The sequence below is a fragment of the Eurosta solidaginis genome, chromosome 2, assembly GCF_040869045.1.
Source record: "Eurosta solidaginis isolate ZX-2024a chromosome 2, ASM4086904v1, whole genome shotgun sequence".
In the NCBI taxonomy this organism is placed as follows: domain Eukaryota; kingdom Metazoa; phylum Arthropoda; class Insecta; order Diptera; family Tephritidae; genus Eurosta; species Eurosta solidaginis.
Genome location: NC_090320.1, coordinates 46023061 through 46047433, shown reverse-complemented (window position 1 = coordinate 46047433; position 24373 = coordinate 46023061). Strand labels below are relative to the sequence as shown.

At 38.5% G+C, this 24373-nt stretch overlaps 2 pseudogenes; one reads left to right on the top strand and one right to left on the bottom strand.

Moving 5' to 3' along the window:
• Nucleotides 1-3676: 3676 nt before the first annotated feature.
• LOC137241501 (N-acetylneuraminate lyase B-like) lies at nt 3677-8742 on the bottom strand (annotated as a pseudogene).
• Nucleotides 8743-8781: 39 nt separating this feature from the next.
• LOC137242091 (N-acetylneuraminate lyase B-like) lies at nt 8782-11484 on the top strand (annotated as a pseudogene).
• The last annotated feature ends 12889 nt before the right edge of the window (nt 11485-24373 follow it).

Below are 24373 nucleotides of genomic sequence, written 5' to 3'. Positions count from 1 at the left end.
TCAGGTGGCGAAGGTAGCTTTGATATGTAGATATTAAACCAAAGTGGGGATAAGACACCACCCTGTGGCATCCATTGTTTAATCTTTCTTGGCTTTGATATTTCGTTTCTGAATTGCACCGATGCCTGCCGACCACCCAGATAATTTGCGGTCCACCTTTTAAGACATGGGGGAAGGGTAGACCTTCCAAGTCTTGCAGTAACGTGCCATGGTTGACCGTATCAAAAGCTTTTGATAGGTCTAGCGCTACGAGTACTGTTCTATGGTGGGGCTTCTGATTTAAACCACAATTTATCTGGGTGCTAATGGCATTTAGCGCGGTGGTGGTGCTATGGAGTTTTCTAAAGCCATGCTGATGACAGGCTAGCCACAAATTTGCTTTGAAGTAGGGGAGCAAAATAGCTTCAAGCGTCTTGGCTACTGGCCATAGGAGAGATATCGGGTGATATGACTATCCTATGTTAGCTGGTTTCCCAGGCTTTAGTAGCGGGACCACCTTGGCCATTTTCCATTTTTCGGGTATGACAAAGGTAGAAAGAGACAGGTTGAAGACATGTGCTAAATATTTGAAACCCTCTTTCCCTAGGCTTTTAAGCATCGGCATGGCTATGCCCTCTGGGCCCACTGCTTTGGATGGTTTAGCATGACCGATGGCATCCTCAACCTCTTTGGCGGTGATGGTAATTGGTGACGAGCTGAACTTATGTTTACGTGCGTGTCTGTTGGCCCTCCGTCTATTTTTGTCGACCGTAGAATGCATTATGTATTGTCGGCAGAAAGCGCTCGCGCATTTTTTCGCATTCGACAGCACTTTGTCGCCAAAGGCGATGGAAATTTTGTCATTGTGCCTAGACGGATTCGATAGGGATTTTACGGTGGACCAAAGTTTACCTACACCGGCAGAGAGGTTACAACCGCTTAGGTGCTCCTCCTATTTCGCCCGCTTGGGTTCATCCACAAGCAATCTGATGCGCTGGTTTATATCCCTTATTTGGGGGTCGCCGGGATCGAGCTGTCTTATAAGGTCACGTTCTCTCGCTAAACTTGCGGCCTCTGCCGTGAAGTGGGGCCGAATTTCGGGAATTCTACCGGCGGGTATGAAACGAGCCGAGGCGGATTCAATGACCTTGCGGAAAGCACGCTCCCCTTGGCAGGCATCAGTTGGGATAGGGAGGGCAGCAAAGCTGTTGCCTGTAAAGGATTTGTATTCGTCCCACTTTCCTTTTTTAAAGTTAATGAAAGTCGGGATCAAATATATGATATTGCACCGTGTGGTGTATGATAAACGCGAGGCCGCCTCCATTTCCGCTCTCGCGATCTTTTTTGTGGACATTATACCCAGAACAGGTCTGCAATGCAGATCTTGCTGTGAGTTTAGTCTCTTGAATCGCAGCAATGCGGATGTTGTGCCGCTTCATGAAGTCGACTATCTCCGTGATCTTCCCAGTTAATCCATTACAGTTTAACTGCAGAATTCTGAAGTGCATAGAGGGAGATGTCGTCACTCTGGGAGTAAGTGACGGGTGACTACGCCTGGGTTGTGGAAGGCCAGAACGCGATTGCTGTTGAGGCCCTGGGACTAGACGTCCTTGGGTAGGCAATGGGGTATTTGGGTATGCAGCCTGGCAACATGGCGCAATGAAACCCGTCGGGGGGTTGCCGTCGCGAAGACCAGAACATCTAGGAAAGTGGCACCGTCCATGGCAGGAGCTGCATTGGGCGGATGTCGCAAAGGTATATATTCTGTGCTGGCAAACGGTGCAACGGGAGGTAGGGACTAAGAGTCTGTTTCTCTGACCTACACAATTGCAGGCGGAAAAGAGCGGGGAGAAGACGGGGGCAGGGGCTGATGCTCGGCATTGCTCCCGACTCTACTACGGAGATTGTAGATATGAGTGGGAGCAGCCGTGTGAGTTGGTAGCGCTGTGGGGCGCGAGCAACAGCGGGTACTTGTTGCGGCTTGCTGAGCAGCGGGGCTGCTGGAATGTAGCGGGGGGGGGGGGGGGGGGCGCTAAGGCGCAGACTACGGGATGTCCTAGGACGTGAACAGTAAGGAGCCACAAAATATTTATAGAAGTTACGTTGACGTCTGGTTTTGGGGTTTAGCCCAGAACAACCTGTCCGATGCAACCATCCCTTACACGAGACACACTGACAAGAGTATGACCGTCCTAAAAAGATTCTTTTCGGGCAGATGCAGCAAAACCATTTCTCAGGACCGGGGTCAGGAGACGGACCCGGATTGGGTTCTATACCTTCCCGGAGCAAGAGAGTATGGAGCAGTCCCGCTGCAAGGAGCTGCTGGGAGGATGACAATTTGTGGGAGGGACCCAACAAATTAAATGGCAGTCCTTGGTAAAATCCCGAGTCGCTCCAGTACATAGAACCGACGGCCTGGGGAAGCGTCGGTCGCCTTGTTAGTGTGAAATGTCTCGGAGAGGTCCTTGCGAATCCTTACTGATCCTTCTTAGCTTTGAAGAGTTTTGCGTTTTTATAGAAGTAGATTAAAAATATTTATATAGCAAGCCGGTTGGTAGACGTGCACTTGCAGCGGCTCCTCATGTAGAAATAATTCTGAAGACATCGGTGAACCCTTAATGCGGGTAAGGCGGTGTAGACCTCAGAGCTGTTCGTGTTGTTGTCTTAACGATAAAGGCACTCCCCGAAGGTTTTGGGGAGTGTTATCGCTGTTGATGGCCCTTTGCGGGATATAGATCCGGTACAAAACACCATTAAGTTATTAGCGCGACTATCTCGGGAACGATTAATATGACCACATTAAACCTTCTAGGCCTTCTGCGCCTCGTTCGCTATCACGCTTACCAATAAACGTAATCCTGAAGTCAACTCATGTCTTGGGTACAGTCGAAAACAGCACACTGCTACATGAAGAAGTATAAAGCAGCACCAGTCGGAGATTCGTTTTTATTCATGCATCTAAATATGTCGCTGTGATGAAATTTCTGATTAGATCTGTTCAACAGACTCTGTTGTTACATGGGTGTGAACTGCGATTTAGATCATAGCGCCAAAGAGGATAAATACAATAAGAGCCGTCACTCGTTATTTTTTTGGCATTTACTCGATGTATACTGAGAGATAGTCGCAACTTTTTTTTTGGGCGAGATGTTTATAAATGTCCTCTATACATTTTCGTGGGGTATTTGTGCTTCTTTTTCGACTGTATTTAATTAATTTATTTAATTCTCTTTCCAAAAATCACAGTTGCACAAGAGGCCTACACGGCATGGATAAATGCGAGACAATCAAAAATGTCCCTCTCAGAAAACATTCAGCATCAATTTTTTCAATTTCCAGCGAGATACTCGCCACAAAATAACGAGTGACGGCTCTTATTGTATTTATCCTCTTTGATAGCACTCTTTTATTTTTGTTCAATCACAGTCACGGGTAAAAATCGCTGCGATTGAGGATTTATAGTCACAAATCACGGTGTTCTTCGAAAATCGCGGGATCGGCCAACAATAATAAGCAGCCGAAAAGGACAGTGAAAACACAATACTTTGAATACTTTCGGAGTTAAGCAAAATTCCACCAAAAACAACGAATATTTCTAACAAGATTGATTTTTATTTCAAAACAAGAAACATGAATATAAATAAATACAGCTAAGCAAATCCAAGCACATGCCATACCCATATTGTATGATCAAAATTTAATGAAGCGATGAATCGTGAAATAATCGACGCGGTGGTCCAACATGTATGCCTCATCCTTCGTCCGACAACATTTTCTTACTAAGCCATCTTTTCATATCTAAAACCCAAGTCTCCTGCCCCTTAGTAACGTGACGTCTAATGAGACGATTCAAATAGATTTGTTTCGATCGTGCTCTTTTCAAATCCTTTTTAATCATCGCATCATAAATTTCGCTCCTTAGTAATGGCTCCATATTTACAACAGTCATAATAGGTGTTTCGAAACCGAAAAACATACCGCATGAGAGCATTTTCGAATCACCAATGAGAATGGTGCGATTTCCCGCTTTACAGTTAATAGCCCGTACCAGTTCGCTTTGTGAGAATTTTATACTGGCAAAATTTGGTATAACTTTTTCGGTACGCTTACAGAATTCGGGAATATCAACTAGAAAGTAGAATGCATATACTGTATATGACTATTGAGGGTTCAGCTTCGGGAAGTAGCTTTCGTTGAAGCTCGGAAGCAAAATTATATAATAAAGTAGAACTAGCGCGTAAAAGTATGCAACATAAAGTACATTCTACGGTCGACAAAGATAAACGGAGGGCCAACAGACACGCACATAAAAAAATGGAAAATGGCCAAGGTGGTCCCGCTACTAAAACCTGGGAAACCAGCTAACGTAGGAGTCATATCTTCCGATATCTCTCCTAATGCCAGTAGCCAAGACGCTTGAAGCCATTTTACTCCCCTACTTCAAAGGAAATTTGCAGCTAGCCTGTCACCAGTATGGCTTCAGAAAACTCCATAGCACCACCACCGCGCTAAATGCCATTCGCACCCAGATAAATTGCGGTTTAAATTAAAACCCCCACCATAGAATAGTAATCGTTGCGCTAGACGAACCAAAAGCTTTTGATACCGTCAACCATGGCACGTTACTGCAAGACCTGGAAGGGTATACCCTTCCCCCATGTCTTAAAAGGTGGACCGCAAATTATCTGGGTGGTCGGCAGGCATCGGTGCAATTTAGAAACGAAACATCAAAACCAAGAAGAACTAAACAAGGGGTGCCACAGGGTGGTGTCCTATCCTCACTTTTGTTTTACTTCTACATATCAAAGCTACCTTCGCCACCAGAAGGAGTTACTATCGCCTCCTACGCCGATGACTGAACAATAATGGCCACAGGCCCGGGCCCACAGATCGATGAGCTTTGCAACAGAATAAACGGCTACCTCCCTGAACTCTCCAGTTTTTTCGCCTCGCGAAACCTGGCATTATCCATGACTAAATCCTCCGCGACCTTATTTACAACATGGACGTCCCAAATGTCGACCATTTTGAATACCACGTCGATGGCACTACGCTACCGACTGTCCAACACCCCAAAATCTTGGGTGTGGCATTTGATCAGGATCTACATTTTGGTGAGCATGCAGCTGCAATTGTACCGAAAATCTAGAGCCGTAATAAAATCCTCAAATCTCTTGCTGGGAGTACTTGGGGAAAAGGCAAAGAAACGCTCATTACCACATACAAAGCAATTGGCCAGCCGATTGCATGCTACGCGTCTCCTATATGGTCACCAAGCCTAAAAACTACTCACTGGAAGAAGCTACAGGCCTGCCAAAATACTGCTCTCAGAACCGCCACGGGCTGTCTTCTTATATCCCCAGAAGGCCATCTACATTATGAGGCGAGAATACTCCCCATCAGGCAGAGAAATGAAATGCTAAGCAAACAGTCTCTGTCCAATACCCAAGAACCTGGGCATCCCAACAGACATCTGATTGATGAGCCAACACCGCCCAGGAGCTTAAGGAGTCATCTCCGTAAGCATTATGAGGAAATACGGCACCTGAGAACTCAGCCTTATGAAGCCAAAAAACACAAGCAGGTCCTCAGCGAACTCCACAAACAGGCGTCGGACCTTTATGCCAGGAATTACCCGGTGAAACCAGTACTCAAAGAACAGTACCCAAAACTAGCGGAAGAGGAACGCATACACCCCAGGGAAACACGAGTCACTCTAGCTCAACTTCGATCTGGATACTGTAACAGGTTAAACTCTTACCTATCCAGAATCAACCACGACATACAAAATGTATGCCCCGCTTGCAATGTGTCCCCACATGACACCAACCATATCTTTAATTGTAATGTGGAACCAACGCCCCTAAACCCCTCTCATTATGGTCCACCCCTGTTGAAACTGCAAGTTTCCTTGGACTCCCGTTAGAGGATATTGATGCCAATTTGTGATCGGCCGCACCTATTGGATGGGGCGAAGCACTGCTACAACACTTGCACACCTCTTTGGTAATGTCAATTATACTGTAAGAGTGAAATAGCAGTTGTTTTGTCGTTTCATGAGGCTGTTTACTTCTGGCTTCTGGTAAACAGGCACACATAACATTGTATACCTAAAGGCGCAGATTTAATGTGATATTGCATATTTGAAGGCGCGCGTCATATTATCAAAGATAACTTTGCCGTCTCGAATTTTAGCAAAAACCATTTCGTGAATCCTCTAGCTACTAACAAATGACTTTCGTATATTTCGGCAGATGATAATAGAAGAATGAAAGATTTTCACATTTCGAAGCTACAATCTTACAAAAACCAACTAATTGCTCCAAATTGGTTGGTACGTAAAACAATTCCGGTATACAGACCACACCATGAATATACAGCCCGTTAGCATGGCGTGCCAAATCCAAAACATCCGGTAATGGTGCGCCACCAATTTGTAGTAACATAATCAAGCCACACTTTTTGCAAGACTTACTCCAAGCTTCAGCATTCAATTTTCGCTCAACCAAGCCCAAGGCCGGTTCCTCGCCAATGGTTCTATTCACTTGTGAGTGGATAATAAATTAGGAGATGTCGTCATAACTACATCAGTAAAGCAATTACCCACTAGTACACCTTCTATGCCATTTATTTTTAGCCATTCCGAATATTCTTTAATGTAATTCAATTGCAAACTGTTGCCTACCAATAAAAAAGTTCAATTGATTTGTGATCCTTACACAGTTACGTTAACTAAACTTACTCATTGTTCTGAAAACATGTAAAGACTGGCGCAAATAAGCCCTTGAAATCATCAGGTTTATGGATTATGGACGATCCTCCAATGAGAGATTTTTTCGCATCTTCTCAATATTTATTTTGCTGCAAAATTTGTGACTTGAGATGTGTTTGGATGTTTTGCTTGAAATAAATTCGTTGATTGAAGGGTGATTCAATGATTAACATAAGTTTTGAAGATATAAGATCAGTTGATGGGAACGTGGTGAGATTCTGAGTCTTATGATCAACTAGGTTCGTACCTGGAAAAACAGATTTTCTACTATCAAAGGCCTTAGGGAGTGCTATCGATGTTGATGGTCCTTTGCCGGATACAGATCCGATACGTTCCGCTAACAGGCACCATTAAGGTACTAGCCCGACCATCTCGGAAACGGTTTGGTATGACCACATGAAACTTTCCAGGCCATACCGTCCTCCCACCCACTAGATCCATGAGGAGTTTGGGGTCGCCAGAGCCTCGGCTGTTAAAAAAACAGGATTCGCCACGGGTAGGTGAGGTGATCGAGGGCTGATCATAGGATTCAGTTCTCACTATCAAGTTGATGGTATCCCTAACGCTAGGTAGCGCTGTGAAGTCCACAATTTTTTCGGAACAGATAAGAAAGGTTGGACGACATAGAACGTAGCATAAGTAACATACGTTCTATCGTAGAACAGTTCAGGTATTACTTAAAGTCGCTAGTAACCGAACGTAATTTCACAAAAGGATTGTCATACTGACCAATATTTTGTGGGGGCGTGGCCGCTTCAAAAACCAAGATAAGAACATGTAGTGACAAGTGTAACACTTGCTATGAAAAGTATTTCGGGATCACCGGCTGTCTATCTATTATATTAGCAAAACGATTAAAAACGCCTTTCGCGATATAGTCGGCATCATCGAGAAATCTTTGAACTGCAAGGCGTATACCCCGATTATTATCCTGTACATTAAGGGTGGCTTCAGAACAGTTGTACAAGGCTTTACAAGTTGTCTATACGTTCGGTATTTAGAATCATACAAGTTGGAAAAATGCATGAGCTGGCGTGCCTGGGAGTATCGGGTACAGTGTTCAGCGCGCCGCAATAAGGCTTAAACGTCATCTTTCACTTGGTGCCTCTGAATGTACACGTTCAGGGTTTGGCCACAAAAGTGGTTCTTAAAAAAATTATTTAAGCCGCGATAGCATCCGAAGAGATTTTAGGCCGAGCTTCTGCTCCAATTTGCGTCGTGCTCCTTTTACTTTTATGGGTCAATGCCAAATCACTGCCGGGGGGGGGGGGGGGGGGGGGGCGATGCCGATTAGAAAAACTTGTTTCCAAATTTTTGATGTTGCTTTGCCTCGGTCTTGAACCCCAGATCTTCGGTGCGGAAGATGGAGCAAACTACCATTACACCATTTCGTGCTCCTTTTAGTTTTCCCTACAAATTGGCGGACGGGACCTACCTAAGGCAGGACGTAAGTTGATGACCTAGTCATTTTTTACGGCAAATCTGTTTGTAGAAATTGGGCGAACATCTCAAAATCGAAAAGAAAAAGTAGTCGTATAAGGAAAATTGTATAGTTGCCCATATAGGTCTTTACTCTCCCTCCCGATATCAAAACGTAGAGTTTGCGTTAATGTTCGAAAACTTGCTAACGCTTTCTTTTTCTACACTCCAATCGAAAATTTTTACAAAACTCTTTTCAGTTTTGTCAAATGGGTGCTAGAAGATATAGCAAAACAAAACAGAGCTTCTCGCTTTCAAATAAAAATTGTTCATAAAATCCATCAAGCTGGGGAACTCGAAGAGTCAAAACACAAAATTACCCAACGATAGTAAGGCCCATTGTGAATTCATACAAGTTGCGAATGTTTGATAAAAACGTTCACAATAGTAAAAAATGCGATTACTTAAATTATTTGCTCAATAGTGTTTTTCAAAAATTTTTGAAGACGACTGGTTTATTTCATTATTTACATATTTTAAAATGTTTGCTTACTTGGCTGCTGTATACACATTTAAAAGAAAAGCTGATTTGAGACACAAATGGGCAATTCATGGCAGTTCAGTTTAATAACCGCGACTTTAAAGGATTAATGGCACCGGTTTTCACTATATTCAAAAATAATGAGTAAATCTAATATCCCAGAAAACGTTGTGTTAACGATTTTGATTATAGTTATATTATTTTTTTGAACTAGGGAACAATATTTGGAGACACGGCACATTGATCGGTATGCCGAATGGGTAAAGTCAAGTCGCATAAACGGTATATTAGGTGGGTATCAAAACAGGGTACACGTTTTCTCACTTTTGCTTAAAACTCATTCTTTAACATCTTTTAAAGGATATGAGAAAAGCCTTAAAGTATGCAATGCTTTGTTGTATATTTAGATTCTACTATGTTCATCCCACAAATTCATTCAGATATTGCAAGTCAAGACTTTTAAATCCAGGTCTGAGGGAACGATGAATTCGATTCAAAAACGGCAGGTGATTTCTTTGAAAGAGCATCTGACGATATTGTGCGTGCCATGACGAAACTCTAGGAACGATGGACTTACATTAGTTCTTTCAGTTTAAAACCAACATTTATAAGTATAAGTTAGGCCTCATCTAGAGCGGAGTTGTTTCAGCTTAATCTTTGTGGACATATTGCGTTCTTCTCCTATTATGGAATTTTGTGAGCAATGCGGTTGCGGCCCGGTCGTCGATCAAGTTTCGTGATAAGGGCTATGGGCTTTTTGATTCGGGGACTCCAGTATTTTCACCAATTTCGACTTCATCCTCGCCAGGACAGGCTATTGTTTGCAGACAGCTGCACGTTAAGCAAGCTCTAAGAAACTCATGGAGGACGGTAGACTAGGTTATAAGTTTCCGGAATGGTTGGTGGACTGACTTTCTGACTGTGGATCAGTATAAACCGCGATTTCAATATGCACAATCACTGCAGCTTCTTCCTAGCGGAAGTTTCATTGCAACCAACAATATTAAAATTGAAATAATCCGGGCTGAAACTCAACTGGACGAGGAGGTTGTAAGGAACTCGCAGTTTCGCTGGCCACCTGTAATCTGCAGATGGATTTCGAGCAGCTAAGAAAGCGTTGGTCGGACACTACCTTTGGTGGGAACCAAGATCCGTCTAGCCACATCGAATCTGGGTAGGTTCGGAGGCTTAGCGAGGTGCTAGTTGAACAAGCTCTATTGGACTCATCGAGAGCGGTAGACTAGGTTATAAGTTTCCGGAAGGGCCGAAATCGTAAGAACGGTTGGTGGATTGGCTTACTGACCGAGGCTCAATGTTAACGGACATTTTAAGTTGCGCCAGCACCGGTGGTTATTTCTAGCGGAAGTTGCATTACTCGAGCCATATTAAGCTCGCGAGGGTACCGAAGTCCTTTGGATTGTACCGAGATCCGTATCGCCACATGGAATCTGGGTATGTTTGGACGTTTAGCGCGGTCGAGGTGTTACGCATTTTGCGGATTTAAACTGATTTATCGTATATTGTTTAACGCTGAAATACTGCAGCTTCTGTTGTTTTCAATAGTGGGGAAATGCTCTTCGTTGGCTCCAAATTTGGTCAATGAATATAGTTGACAACAAATAGGTGGCTCGCCTCTATTGAGAAACAAAGACAAGTTTTCTTGTCGCATCTAGTAAAAGATTCATAGATTTTGACGAAACGTGTTTTAGCATTAGCGATTTTCGAACCAAAGAAATTATTTAATTTGCTCTCTTTACAGTTAATGGTTTTACCGGTGAGGGTCCTGCTTTAGGCTTGGCTGAGCGCATGCATAATGCCGAAGTCTGGTGGCAGGCTGCACAAAAATACAATTTAATTATGTTTTTACAAATTGGTGGCGCACCACTACCCGATGTCTTGATAATGGCTGACCATGCCCAACAAATGGGGGTACATGCAGTCATTTGTCTGCCCGAGTTATTCTACAAACCCATAACAGTCGAGCAGCTGACGAGTTATATGCGTTTAGTTGCAAGACATTGCGCAGAACGCCAATTTTTCTATTATCATTTATACGCTACGACGGGCGTCTGGCGTAAGTTTAATTTATTACAGTACCCGAATTCCAGTTGATGATTTGTGAGGCTTATTTCCAAAAAACCATCGAATGGTGCCAAGTGCGCCTAAATCTATGCAACATTTTGGTACATGTAATAAGGATTCCCGTTATTATAACTGCATCGTACAAACATGTTGCATGCTTTTAGGCGCACCGATAATATTTGAAGATCGCTCCCAATTTTAATGATATAACTGGCATCCGAGTATAGTTTTATAAGCATAAAGCCGAATGCACTATATCGTCACTTCACTTACAGTGAACATGGCTGAATTATGTAAATTGGCAGAAGAATTGATACCAAACTTTTATGGCATACATTTTGTATGCAGCGATCTAGACGATGGTGAGGCATGCCTGCGTGATGGACGTATTATAACATTGGGTACTTCACGATTGCTGGCTTGTGGCCTAATGGTAGGTTTTGAATAGGCACTTATGACATTTTTGAGCATACGTCCAGAGTTGGGCTATCAAATATGGAATGCAATGTTGAATAATGATTTGGAAACAGCGCGTGATAATCAATTGCAATAAAATTCTAAGATTGCTTATTATTTGAATCGCTCGAAGGATGCAGGTTATGTTGCTGCCATGAAGGACTGGTTCAATGATGAGGTGGACAAGGGCAATGGAGCGGGATTCAACATTGGAGCGGCGCGAAACTTTTTCTAAAAGCAGTTCACACATCTAACTAAAAAGTTTACATAGGCCGACAAATTTTTTAACCAGAAATGGGCCAGTACTTTTATAAAGGCCTTCGATACTTTGGAACTCAAATCCGGTATCAGAATTTTTGAACTGCCTGTTTCACGAACATTTTCTTTTAATTAAAAAACAACGTATAACATTCGTAAGTGTCACTTAATAACTGCATGTGGGCGTGTTCATCCAACACTCTATGTTCGAAATAAAAAAATTTTATAAAATAATAAAACAAAACATTAAAGATGAAAGGAACTTTATCGACTACCCGTATCCGCTACACAACTCCGAACGCGAACCCGAAGAGTACTATGGCTTTTTTTCGCAACGTTCATGGACATGGAGTACATAAGCGTATATATCAATATATCACAAGTTAATATTGGCAAAACTTAAAAAGCGTTTGGGAGGGAAATGATTGCGCTTTCAAGTTGTACATGTAGAGTTTTAGAAAAAATTAGTTCTCATGGCAGAGTTACGGTTTGAATGCAGCCTAATATGTGACAGCCTTTATGTAAGAATATCTCGAAACGAAGAAACAAAATGAAAAATCTGAATTGTTATTCAGATTTAGCAAAGCGAAGACCTTTCGAAAACTATTAGCTAGTTTCTGGGTCTGAACTTTTTTAAATTTTTGTCAGCCTGTGTAATCAATAGTGTGCCTTAAGTTTTGTAACAGAGAACCTGTTTTAAAATCGGATGAACTTGCCCATATTTCTTCATCGCATTTACAATAAAAACCCACTTATCTACTAACCCGAACTTTGGGAATATCTACGCCTAAAGCTTGATCGCTAAATATACATGAAATATCGTATGCACCTAAAAGTATGCTACAAAAGCTGCCGTGGGAGTAAGGATTAATATATCACTTTTGAAACTTTTCTCGTCGAAGTATTTTTGAAATATTTCCCTATTTTTTCGTTATTTTTAGTTTTATTTTTTAATATGGATTTCAAGAATATTCTTTCGTTGCTTATTTTGATCAGCCTCATTTTTCGTGATCTCAGTGTAAATGCCATTATTCTATTTCACACCTTACGTTTTAAATTTTTTTTGTTGTGTGCGTGTTAGTATGTTTTGCGAATTAAGTATATCATGTAAACAAAACTATAATTTATATGTAAAGGCCTAAATTTCAAGTGTAAACAATAAACACAAAATAGAAATAAATATAAAACTTGTGTATACCTAATGGTATATACATAATAGGTCTTCCACATACTCAAGCGGAGTATGTGTAAAAAGTTTGTGAAAATAAGAAAAAAACGTATATGATTTGTATTAACATTTGGGGAGGCATTAGCAAGGGCTCTTCAACACGTATCGATTATTTCAGAGTCAATTGAAAGTTGGAGGTCAAAAAATGGATCTTAAAGCTTGAAAAATAAATATTATATCTTAATATATAAAAATCACGTGTCACTATGTTTGGCGCCAATGGACTCCTAAACTACTGAACCGATTTTGAATTTGTTTTGCACCCCGTGTGTAGTTTGATCTAACTTGAAATATAGGATAGTTTATATCTCAGTTTATAGTCGCAATATTATTTTATTGCAAATTTTTTGATTTGTTTGTACGTAATAATAAAATGTTACATATACGCACCGGCACTCACATTTTCAGGGGTGCGGATATACTTCCGCGTAATTGGTTGGTGTTTAATTAAACAACGTGCTTATCAATAAAAAATATTATAGCGAATGATATCAAGTATAGCACATCACCAGGCCCGCCGAGAGGGTGGGGGGGCCCGCGATTTAGAGGTACAATGAAATTTTTTTTTAATTCAGGAGAGTCTAGTTGTTCCATGTGCAATTTTTAAGCCGAATTTCAAAAGCAACGAAAATCTGCATTTCGTTTTAATATTATAGTGAAGTGTGAAAAATAAAAATCTATATACAAAAATGAAAGGCTAAAATGTGTGTTAGTTGGTCGCCGGTGTTTGAAGAGATGCGTCGGTCGATTTTGTTCAAACTTTCACACAAGTTGCGTAAACCTCACGCGGTGGTTACTACATAGGTTTGGTTGCGATCCACGTACAGGGTCTCGAGATATAGGCCGAAACGTGGACCCGAGTACCCCTAGAATGTGTTTATAGAATATGGATAACAAATGAAAGCTGTTAATGAGTGCTTTAGTAGAGGATAATTTTCATACCCCTGGGTGACTAGGATGTCGAGATATAGGCCAAAACGTGGGCCAGTGAATGCCTAGACAGTGTTTATACAATATGGATATCAAATGAAAGCTGTTGATGAGTGCTTTAGTGCAGAGTAATATATTATCCAGAGACGGAGTGGGACTGGGACTGGGACTGGAATAAAATACATACCACCCTCTGGGACAGGCAATAAGGGATGCAGACGAATGAGAAGAAATTGAGAGAAGAGAAAAGAGAGAAGGAGGAGATTGAGAAAGAGATAGAATGAGACAAAGGATTAGGAAAAAGTGAAGACAGGACAACGACTGCCGGGTCTTCTAGTAACATATAAATTATTACAGTGGTTATGGTAAAATTTGAATATCTAAGTTCAACAAGATTATGTCTTTGTTTAAAGAGACATTTCTCGTTTCTTCTGGTCCATTTATATACAGCAAGTACTTACAAATGTTCTTTCTTCTTTTTATTTTCTGCGTTTGCTTCCAGAATTCTAAATAGACTTTTTAATACCTCAAAATATCTCTATCCCTGTCCCATGTAAAAAACTCTTTTATCGTTAATAGTACAACCTAAAAAAGTCCGAAATTAGGTTCAAAGTTTCAGGTCTCTGAGTTATCGTGAAGTTCCTTAAAACTGGAAAACAAAATTTCCAAGTTGGGACGATTTTTTGAATTTTCACGATCCCTGGACCACTTAGCGAAAATTGTTTTCCCTAATTGTTGCATTGTCATCGGGCTCTGAAGCATGTTTTTAGTATCAAGAATGTAGCTCTACGGGAAGTTACTCCAAAAACGGTCGCAAGATTCCACATGTTGTAAATGAACTTTCTAAATTTCGCGGTCCCTGTACAACATAGAAAACTCTTTTATTATGAATATTTCAACTTCAAAGAGCCGGACAGTTCCTTAAAACTGGAAAGCAAAATTTCCAGTTTGATACGATTTTTTGAATTTTCACGATTCCTGAACTACCTAGAGAACATTTGTTTCCCTTATGTTGCATTGTCAAGTGGTTCTGAAGTATGTTTTTAGTTTCAAGAATCCAGCTCTCCGGGAAGGTATTAAAATAGCGGTCGTAAGCTTTCAGATGTTGTAAATGGACTTTCCAAATAATCCGATCCCTGTCCCATGTAGAAAATTCGTTTATCCTAAATATTACAACATAATAGAGCCCGAAGCTATGTTTAAAGATTCATGTCAATGGATTATGTTGTTGCAGCGATAAGGACATTCCTCAAAGATTTTTAGGAAATATATCGATGTTGATGGTCGTGGTCACTGGGTTATCGGTAAGTTCTTTGAAACTTGAAAGCAAATTTTCCAAGTTCGGAAGATTTTTTGAATTTTCACGATCCTTGGATGACACTTTTTTCGCTCATATTGCATTGTCATGAAGTGCAATGAGCGTTTCTTCCCCTTTACCCCAAGTTCAGACTTAAGACTTGAGTACTCTTTGGACGGCTCCGGATTTTAGGTATAATTGCCGTCAACGTGGATGTCCAATACGGTGAACATTTGTTTTGTCCACGTAGTAAATAAGGTCGCCGAGGATTTGGGCGGTGACAATGTCTGGTCTCACATGACGAAAACTGGACAGATTAAAGAGATAGGCATTTTTTATTGCATATATGACTTATCGCTGGATATTGTGAAGTTATGGGCTACAATAGTTACTCCTTCAGATGGCGAAGGGAGATTCGATGTATAGAAATTAGATAAAAGCAGTGATAGTACACCACCCTGTGGCACCCCTTGTTTAATTGTTCTGGGCTTAGACGTTCCTAATACTTTGTAGCCTCTTTTTGAGGCTAGGAGGAAGGGTGGACCCTTCTAAGTCTTGCCGTAACTGTTTATCGTGTGTGCACTCTTAGTGTCTGAACTAAAATAACGAAAGTGTAAATGCTAGAATTTCTGGATAAGAGTTAATTTCATGATCTAAAGGGTTCAATGTGGTCATATTAAGTCTATCCCGAGATGTTGGTTTTAATCATACTTGTTACCGTTGTCAATATCGGAAACATTACCCCAATCCTTGGCGGGGGGTGGTGTTCATATCGCTGCAAGATGAAGAAGTTATAGAATGTGTCTACTTTATAATCTTTGCAGTGCCAGCCAAAAGTGTTTCCCAGTATACTAAGATGCACCCCATGGACTCTCATTGTATATTGGCCTAGAATCAAAATCATCATTGATAGATCGGTAGATCGGCCTTGGTGAACTATCGCTTGCCATACACTTCCGACCAGAACGAAAGCATTAGCGTGAAAAAGGCAGTGTTCGCTCTCATTTGCCTAGCTGATTCGAAGACCATCCGCATAGGAGCAAATCGTAGGTGGTCCGGGGAGCTAAAATTTCCCTACAGATCTCTATTTCCGACTCACACCAATGCGTGCCAACATAATCGTTTGACTTCTGTGTGTTACCAATATGACCCATAGATCTGGATGTTCCAAATCGCAGACTAGAGAACATAATCTTCCGCCATCAACCTACACATACTTTTACACTAACTATACATATGTCTGCAGTAATATTAGCTCTTTCACACACTTTTGCTCAAGTTATACAAATAATATATGTACATATGTACATATACCTACGAATGTAGAGAAGTATCCTTAACCAGAACACAACAAAAACGCTGATGTTTTAACTTAATTTTCCACAAAACTCAAAATGATACAAAGGAGGTCCTTAGTGCTAACAATAGGCGTCAGCTGGCTAAAATGATTCAGCAACAAATCTTAAAGTAAATATATGACAACAAAAACGAAAAACTTTGCTCTCATGACGTCTACAGTGGTCCCTAGTGTGTAGTGCTGTCTGTCAAAGTCATTATCGTTACTTTTAAGAACAAAACGTCTTAATATAGTAGACGCGTGTATGTGTATGCTCATGCGTTTTGGGTGGATGTTTCATGTAAAATATAAATTATAAAACAATTATAAAACAACAAAATCAAACACCAAACGAATGGGTTAAATAGAATGTATTAACATTGAGGCAGGTGCACGAGTCGTAATGAGCGTATAATAACAATATAACAGTAAACATATGTGAGTATCAAAATAAAATAAATCAGTGACCGAAAACAAAACATAAGCACAACAAGAAAAGCAAAGAAGCAGAAAATGTTGGTATTTATAATAAAAATAAACGCTGGCATAATAACCATAAAATTGTAACAATAAAGGAGTAAATACAAATAAAAAAGAAAAAAAATTGCTAACAAAACAAAAAAAAAAAATATGCAGCAAAATGAGCAAACATACCTGCCTCACACGGTTCGGTGCTCAAGGCAACATTAGTCCTTCAAGCAAAAATATATGTATTTACAAATATCAATGCCTTAACCTTGAGACGAGTTGGGCGGACAGCTCTGGGTACTAAAATTAGTTAATTTTCAATGTCTAAACAAAGTGGCAGGAGTAAAAAAGTTGTAAATTTTTGTTACCCCGCGAGCTACATAAAATACACACAACGTACAGCAGCGATTAGAAAAAAAACAGCAGTAATTTGTATCAAAATTCGGTAACTAAATTATAACTATTTCCTTCGATATTTAAAAAAACCGCCTATGAGTATTTTAACTCAAACTATGGAAGCTCACCTCGAAAAACATTTTCCAAAAATTTAAAATCTGAACTTTGTTACACTAAAATTGATTGGACTACAAAACTGCATACAAAATATATTCAAAGAACTCTAAATATAAAGTTCGAAGTTCATGTAAATTTTCTCGAATTTCCGCAGTTTTTAGAAAATGTTTTCGAGATTGATTTGCAAAGTGTTATTTACAAAATTCGCAGAAGTTGTTTCTAAATATATAGAATATAAAAAAAAATAATAATATTAAACCAACGAAATTTGAAAAAAAAAAACATGCCACTGTTATTTTTCTGTTCGCTACTTCAGTTAGTTGCGTCTTTGTGGCAATCCGTTCAACTACTTTCGCCACTTCGGAAGCTAATACTATTTTCACATACACGGCTTATTGAAAAATAAAGGCAGTTTTCAACATTAAGGCGCTTATTGTGCTCAATCTTCCATACAAGATTCGAATCTATAATTATTTCATTATTGACTAATCGAATGCCTAATGAAATTAAAAGCCCAATGCAACTCTGTTGGGAGCGTTCAGTTTGTTAGCTTTTGGTGTGTTCAGTGCTTAAAAATGTCATTTGTCAAAGTAAATGTCATTGTCTGTCATATAGCATTGCCATTTTATTCGCTTGATACATATGTCATCCTTCATACCAATCGAGCAGCTACTTATGTGCGAAAGCACAAAATTTACGATTTTATTAGACGGTGAAATGAGATGATTAAGTTTCTGTGTGAAAACAGTATAACATTCAATAAAGTCGTTTCGTCCTCCTTGTAATTTTTCCTACAAATTAGTGGGACTGAACCTACATGTTTTATGCCGACTCCGTACGGCATTTGCAATGCTTTCACTCAGAAGCTTTTTATGGCAGAAATAGGCTCGGAGCGCTTGCCAAATCACTGCCGAGGGGCGACCCCTCGAGAGAAATTGGTTTCTAAAATTTTAATGTTAATTTGTCCCGTTTGGTAGGCGGAGCACGCTACCACCGCCCCACGGAGGCCGACGATTTTCTTACGGTAAATATAGTAATTATAAAAAATAAAGTAAAATAAAATTAAATGAAATAAATAAAATAAAATTAATTTAAAAAATGAAATGAAAGAAATATAAAAAATGTAATAAGTTAAAAAAAAAATGAAATAAATAAAAAAAAAATATTTAAAATAAAGTAAAATAAAATAAAGTAGTAAAATAAAATATAATAAAATAAAATGAAACAAAACATAATAAATTAACTCCAAATGAAATAAACTAAAAAAATAAAAAAATTTAAGTAAAATAAAATAAAATAAAGGAATAAAATGAAATAAAATAAAAAAGTGAACAACATAAAATAAAACAAAATAGTTTAAAATAAAATAATATAGAATAAAATAAAATAGAATTAGGTAAAATTAATTAAAATGGAATAAATTAAACTAAAATCAAAAAAAATTAGTTTTATCAAAGTATGAAATAAAATAAATTAACGGAAAATAAAAAATGTAAAAATAGATCAATAAAATAAAATAAAAAAACGTAAAATAAAGTTAAATTAAATGCAATAAAATAAAATGGAATAAAAAATAATAAATATCGAAAATAACAAACTAAATAAAAAAAATTAAGATAATAAAACGGTGTAACCGTTCAGCCACTCAGCAGTCTGCTAATGAAATCTACCAGAATCGATTTGGCTCGTCGTGTTAATAGGACCGGTATCAAAGCGCTCCCTGCTTCCAAGACGAACCTCAGACATTTCCCGAATTTTCTGCTATTGCCTTTTGCAGTAAATAAAGTAATCCCGTGTCTTGATTTGAAAGACGCATAAATAATTAAAAAATGCTTAAAGTAAAGTATACATATTAATAAACAAAACATAATTATTTATCTAGTACTTATATTAGTTATGTAATTTAGAATAATAACAATCTGTTTTTCCTTTGAATCCGGCTGAAAAGCGCGCACGCTGTCAACAAATAAAAAATTAACCGTAATATCACGAGATGTTCTGTCACTCAAAAAAATAATCTGGGGTGTGGTGACTTACTCTCGTTTGTTTTTCTCGTGCTCATACGTAGATATTGTTTTTGTAGCAGATTTTATACACGCCGCACAACAAAAATGTGTTTAATTTTTTTTTTGTATTTGATCTCATTCGATCAATCTTCTCCCATGGTGTCGGCGTTGATTGCTATTGTTTTTTTATAGTTTTTTTCGCTGTTCCAGTTCTTTTGTTGATGTTTTTGAAACAATTTCATTATATTTATTTTGCTACTTTTTTGCGTTACGCATACTTATTTTCCGTTCTATAAAACTAATGAAGCGTGTAAGTTAAAATAAATGTTTATGTTAACATTTGTTCAAATGAATGTAGCAGTAAAGAGACACACATACTTACATATATGTAGGTATAAACATATTAGCAATTACATTTGTGCGAAAATGGTAATGGTTTGTAATTTTTCTAACTTATGTTTTTAGCAATATGTTTATAGATGTATGTATGTACATTAAGCTGGGTCGATTTATTAACCTATATCGCGCCATCGATTTTACGATAGGTTTTGGGCTCAGGAAAAAAAAGTTTCACTAAGCAAGTTCCACTAAGAGCCTGCAAAATTTGAGTTTTTTGACTTTTTTCTTTAATTTTTAAGGTTTTTTTCATGACCTACTTAAAAAATTTTCATTTGATTTTAAAATTTTCATGTATACCCTGTCCGACTCAAAATTGTCCGCTAAAAACTTAGGCGATAACAGTTTTTTGAAAAAAAAAAAAGAAATAATAAATATTTTTTGGGTATTGAGGAGTGTTTTGGTGAAAAAATTTATTTTTTCGCCATTTTTTTTTTAAGGGTTTTTTCAGAAACGGGCAAAAGTGTTGCCGATGGAAACAAATTTGTCTCACAGTTCCTATCCCACTTAAAATTATGCGATAAAAACGTTGGCATAAACAGTTTAGAAAGAATTTTTTTTTTTTTGGATTTTGGGACTTGTTTTAGTCGAAATCGGTTTTTTCATTTTCAAGGCTCCAAATCATTTTTTATGTATATGTTTCCGTTAGACCCACCAATAAGTATACCAAAATGATCAGGGGACGAGCTGAGTTGATTTAGCCATGTCCGTCTGTCTGTTTGTTTGCACGCAAACTAGTCTCTCAATTTTTGAGATATCTGGATGAAATTTGGTAAGCAGGCATATTTTGATGGGGGATTTGACATTTGTCGGAATCGACCGGATCGGACCACTATAGCATATACCTCCCATACAATCGATTGTTCAATAAGAGGGTTTTCGCCATTTCTGCCCAATTTCTGCCTCATTTTAACAGCTAGCAACATCAAATTTTACCACAAGCTTACGCATTGGGCATAGATGGTTGTCTGAAAAAATCATCAAGATCGGACATATTTATAATAAAAATCGATTTCGAAAAACATTCGGTTGTATGGGATTTTTATACACTTTTGCACGTTTCTGAAGAAACCCTTAAACAAAAGATGGCGAAAAAAAATTTTTTTTACCAAAACACTCCTCAAAACCCAAAAAATATTTTTTTTTTTTAAAAACTATTATCGCCAAAGTTTTTAGCGGACAATTTTGAGTCGGACAGGGTATACATGAAAATTTTAAAATCAAATGAAAATTTTTCAAGTAGGTCATGAAAAAAACCTTAAAAATCAAAGAAAAACAAGTAATGAAGGCTAAGTTCGGGTGTAACCGAACATTACATACTCAGCTGAGAGCTATAGAGACAAAATAAGGGAAAATCACCATGTAGGAGAATGAACCTAGGGTAACCCTGGAATGTGTTTGTATGACATGTGTATCAAATGGAAGGTATTAAAGAGTATTTTAAGAGGGAGTGGGCCATAGTTCTATAGGTGGACGCCATTTAGGGATATCGCCAAAAAGGTGGACCAGGGCTGACTCTAGAATTTATTTGTACGATATGGGTATCAAATGAAAGATGTTAATGAGAATTTTAAAAGGCGTGGGCCTAGTTCTATAGGTAGACGCCCTTTCGAGATATCGCCATAAAGGTGGACCAGGGATGACGCTAGAATGCGTTTGTACGATTTGGGTATCTAATGAAAGGTGTTAATGAGTATTTTAAAAGGGAGTGGGCCTTAGTTCTATAGGTGGACGCCTTTTCGAGATATCGCCATAAAGGTGGACCAGGGGTGACGCTAGAATGCGTTTGTACGATATGGGTATCTAATGAAAGGTGTTAATGAGTATTTTAAAAGGGAGTGGGCCTTAGTTCTATAGGTGGACGCCTTTTCCAGATATCGCCATAAAGGTGGACCAGGGGTGACCCTAGAATTTGTTTGTACGATATGGGTATCAAATGAAAGGTGTTAATGAGTATTTTAAAAGGGAGTGGGCCTTAGTTCAATAGGTGGACGCCTTTTCGAGATGTCGCCATAAAGGTGGACCAGGGGTGACGCTAGAATTTGTTTGTACGATATGGGTATCAAATTAAAGGTATTAATGAGGGTTTTAAAAGGGAGTAGCCCCTAGTTGTATATGTGAAGGCGTTTTCGAGATATCGGCCAAAATGTGGACCAGGGTGACTCAGAACATCATCTTTCGGGTACCGCTAATTTATTTATATATGTAATACCACGAACAGTACTGCTGCCATGATTCCAAGGGCTTTTAGTTTCGCCCTGCAGAACTTTTTCATTTTCTTCTACTTAATATGTGTCACACCCATTTTACAAAGTTTTTCTCTAAAGTTATATTTTGCGTCAATAAACCAATCCAATTATCATGTTTCATCCCTTTTTTCGTATTTGGTATAGAATTACGGCATTTTTTTAATTTTTCGTAATTTTCGAAATCGAAAAAGTGGGCGTGGTCATAGTCGGATTGCGGCCATTTTTTATACCAATACAAAGTGAGTTCAGAAAAGTACGTAAACTGAGTTTGGTAAAGATATATCGATTTTTGCTCAAGTTACCGTGTTAACGGCCGAGCGGAAGGGCAGACGGTCGACTGTGTATAAAAACTGGGCGTGGCTTCAACCGATTCCGCCCTTTTTCACAGAAAACAGTTATCGTCCTAGAATCCAAGCCCCTACCAAATTTCACAAGGATTGTTAAATGTTTGTTCGACTTATGTCATTGAAATTTTCTTTTATTTTTGTATTTTGTTGCACCATATCATTACTGGAGTTGAATGTTGACACAATTTACTTATATACTGTAAAGATATTAAATTTTTTGTTAAAATTTGACTTAAAAAATTTTTTTTTCTAAAGTGGGCGTGGTCGTTCTCCGATTTTGCTAATTTTTATTAAGCATATATATAGTGATAGGGGTAACGTTCTTGCCAAATTTCGTAATGATATCTTCAACGACTGCCAAATTACAGCTTGCAAAACTTTTAAATTACCTTCTTTTAAAAGTGGGCGGTGCCACGCCCATTGTCAAACATTTTACTAATTTTCTATTCTGCGTCATAACTTCAACTCACCTATCAAGTTTTATCGCTTTATCCGTCTTTGGTAATGAATTATCGCTAGTCCGATCTGAGATGTGTGCTCAGGAACCTACATACCAAATTTCATCAAGATACCTCAAAATTTAATCAAGTTATCATGTTAACGGACGGACGGACGGACATGGCTCAATCAAAACCGTTATCCAATCAAAGCTATTATACTCAGTGAGCTCTGCTCAACTGAGTATAAAAAAGTAAAAAAACTCAAATTTTGCAGGCTCGAAAATTATTTTTTTGGGTATGCTTAGTGGAACTTTTTTTCCTGAGCCCAAATCTTATCGAAATGGACCCAGGTTAGTGGATATAGATGTATATACTTACATACATATATCTGCGAGCACGAAAAAAGCAGTTTAAATTATTTGGCTTATTTTCGTTAACTTCACAAATTCATCTAAGTTAATTGTGTAACTGAAACTAAGTGTTTAAAAATCTCCCCATCAAAGTAAAAGGTCTGAGTCTCTCCTCTACATATGTACCTACCTCTTAAAGAATTCAAAACTTTCACCCAAATTTTTAAGGCTGTCTTTTTTTTTGTTCGGAAAATTCAGTATAAAAACTTGCGACAGTTTTGATCATATAACTTCTTTTTCTGCTTTCCTACATTTTATTTCATACTGAATAAGAAAAAGGAAATATTCCGGACGAATACCCACTTCCATTTTTTAAATATGAAATTCTCGAATTTTCGAATTTTTTCGAAAACATTTGCATAGTTTCAGTTACATAATTCACGGAAATTTATTCTAAAACGATTGAAAGTGAACAAAAGAAGAAAGTATTCGATAAATTTGTTCAATTTTCACTACAATTTTCACATTCACAACTTCCAGTAACAAACTTCAAACTTGTTGTCCGAAGTACAGCACTTACCTTTAGATTACTACATAGGGTGTCAAATAAGAGGCCCGTTAGTCCAAAAATTTCTTAAAATCGTCTCTATGAAGCGATTACGGTGGCTGTGTGAAGCTGGCACACCGAATAACAATTAAAAAAAAAACTCTGTGACTGTTTTCCCCAAGATTAGCCCAGGATAGCCTACCCGTTTTTCGTTAATCCAACCTTGGAAAAAAATATTTGTAAACAAAATATTCAAGTTTAACACCCCTCCAAAATCTAAAAAAAAAAAAAAAAATCCAAGCAATTGTTTCTATACTGTGGTTCGGTCACCCAAAGTTATCCCAGGATAGCCCATTTTTCGTTAACTCACATTTGAAAAAAAAGATTGGAAAATATTTCAATTTGCTTAAAGCTGGCGGCCCGAAATTCGAAAATTTTTGTTTGAACTATGTGGTTCGTTTACCTAAGATTAGCTCAGGATAGCCCACCCATTTTAGTTAGTCCACCTTAAAAATTTTCGTAAAAAAAATGTATGTTGAAAACCCCCAGAGATTAGAAATTGTTTTTATACTGTGGTTCGGTCACACAAGGTTATCCCAGGATAGCCCATCCTCTTTTCCGTTAAATTATCGTAAACAAAAAATGTATGTTGAAAACTGTGATTCGGTCACCTAAGGTTATCCTAGGATAGCCCAACCTATTTTCCATTAGCACACATTTGGGGAAAAATATATAGGAAACAAATTTCAAGCTGCTTGA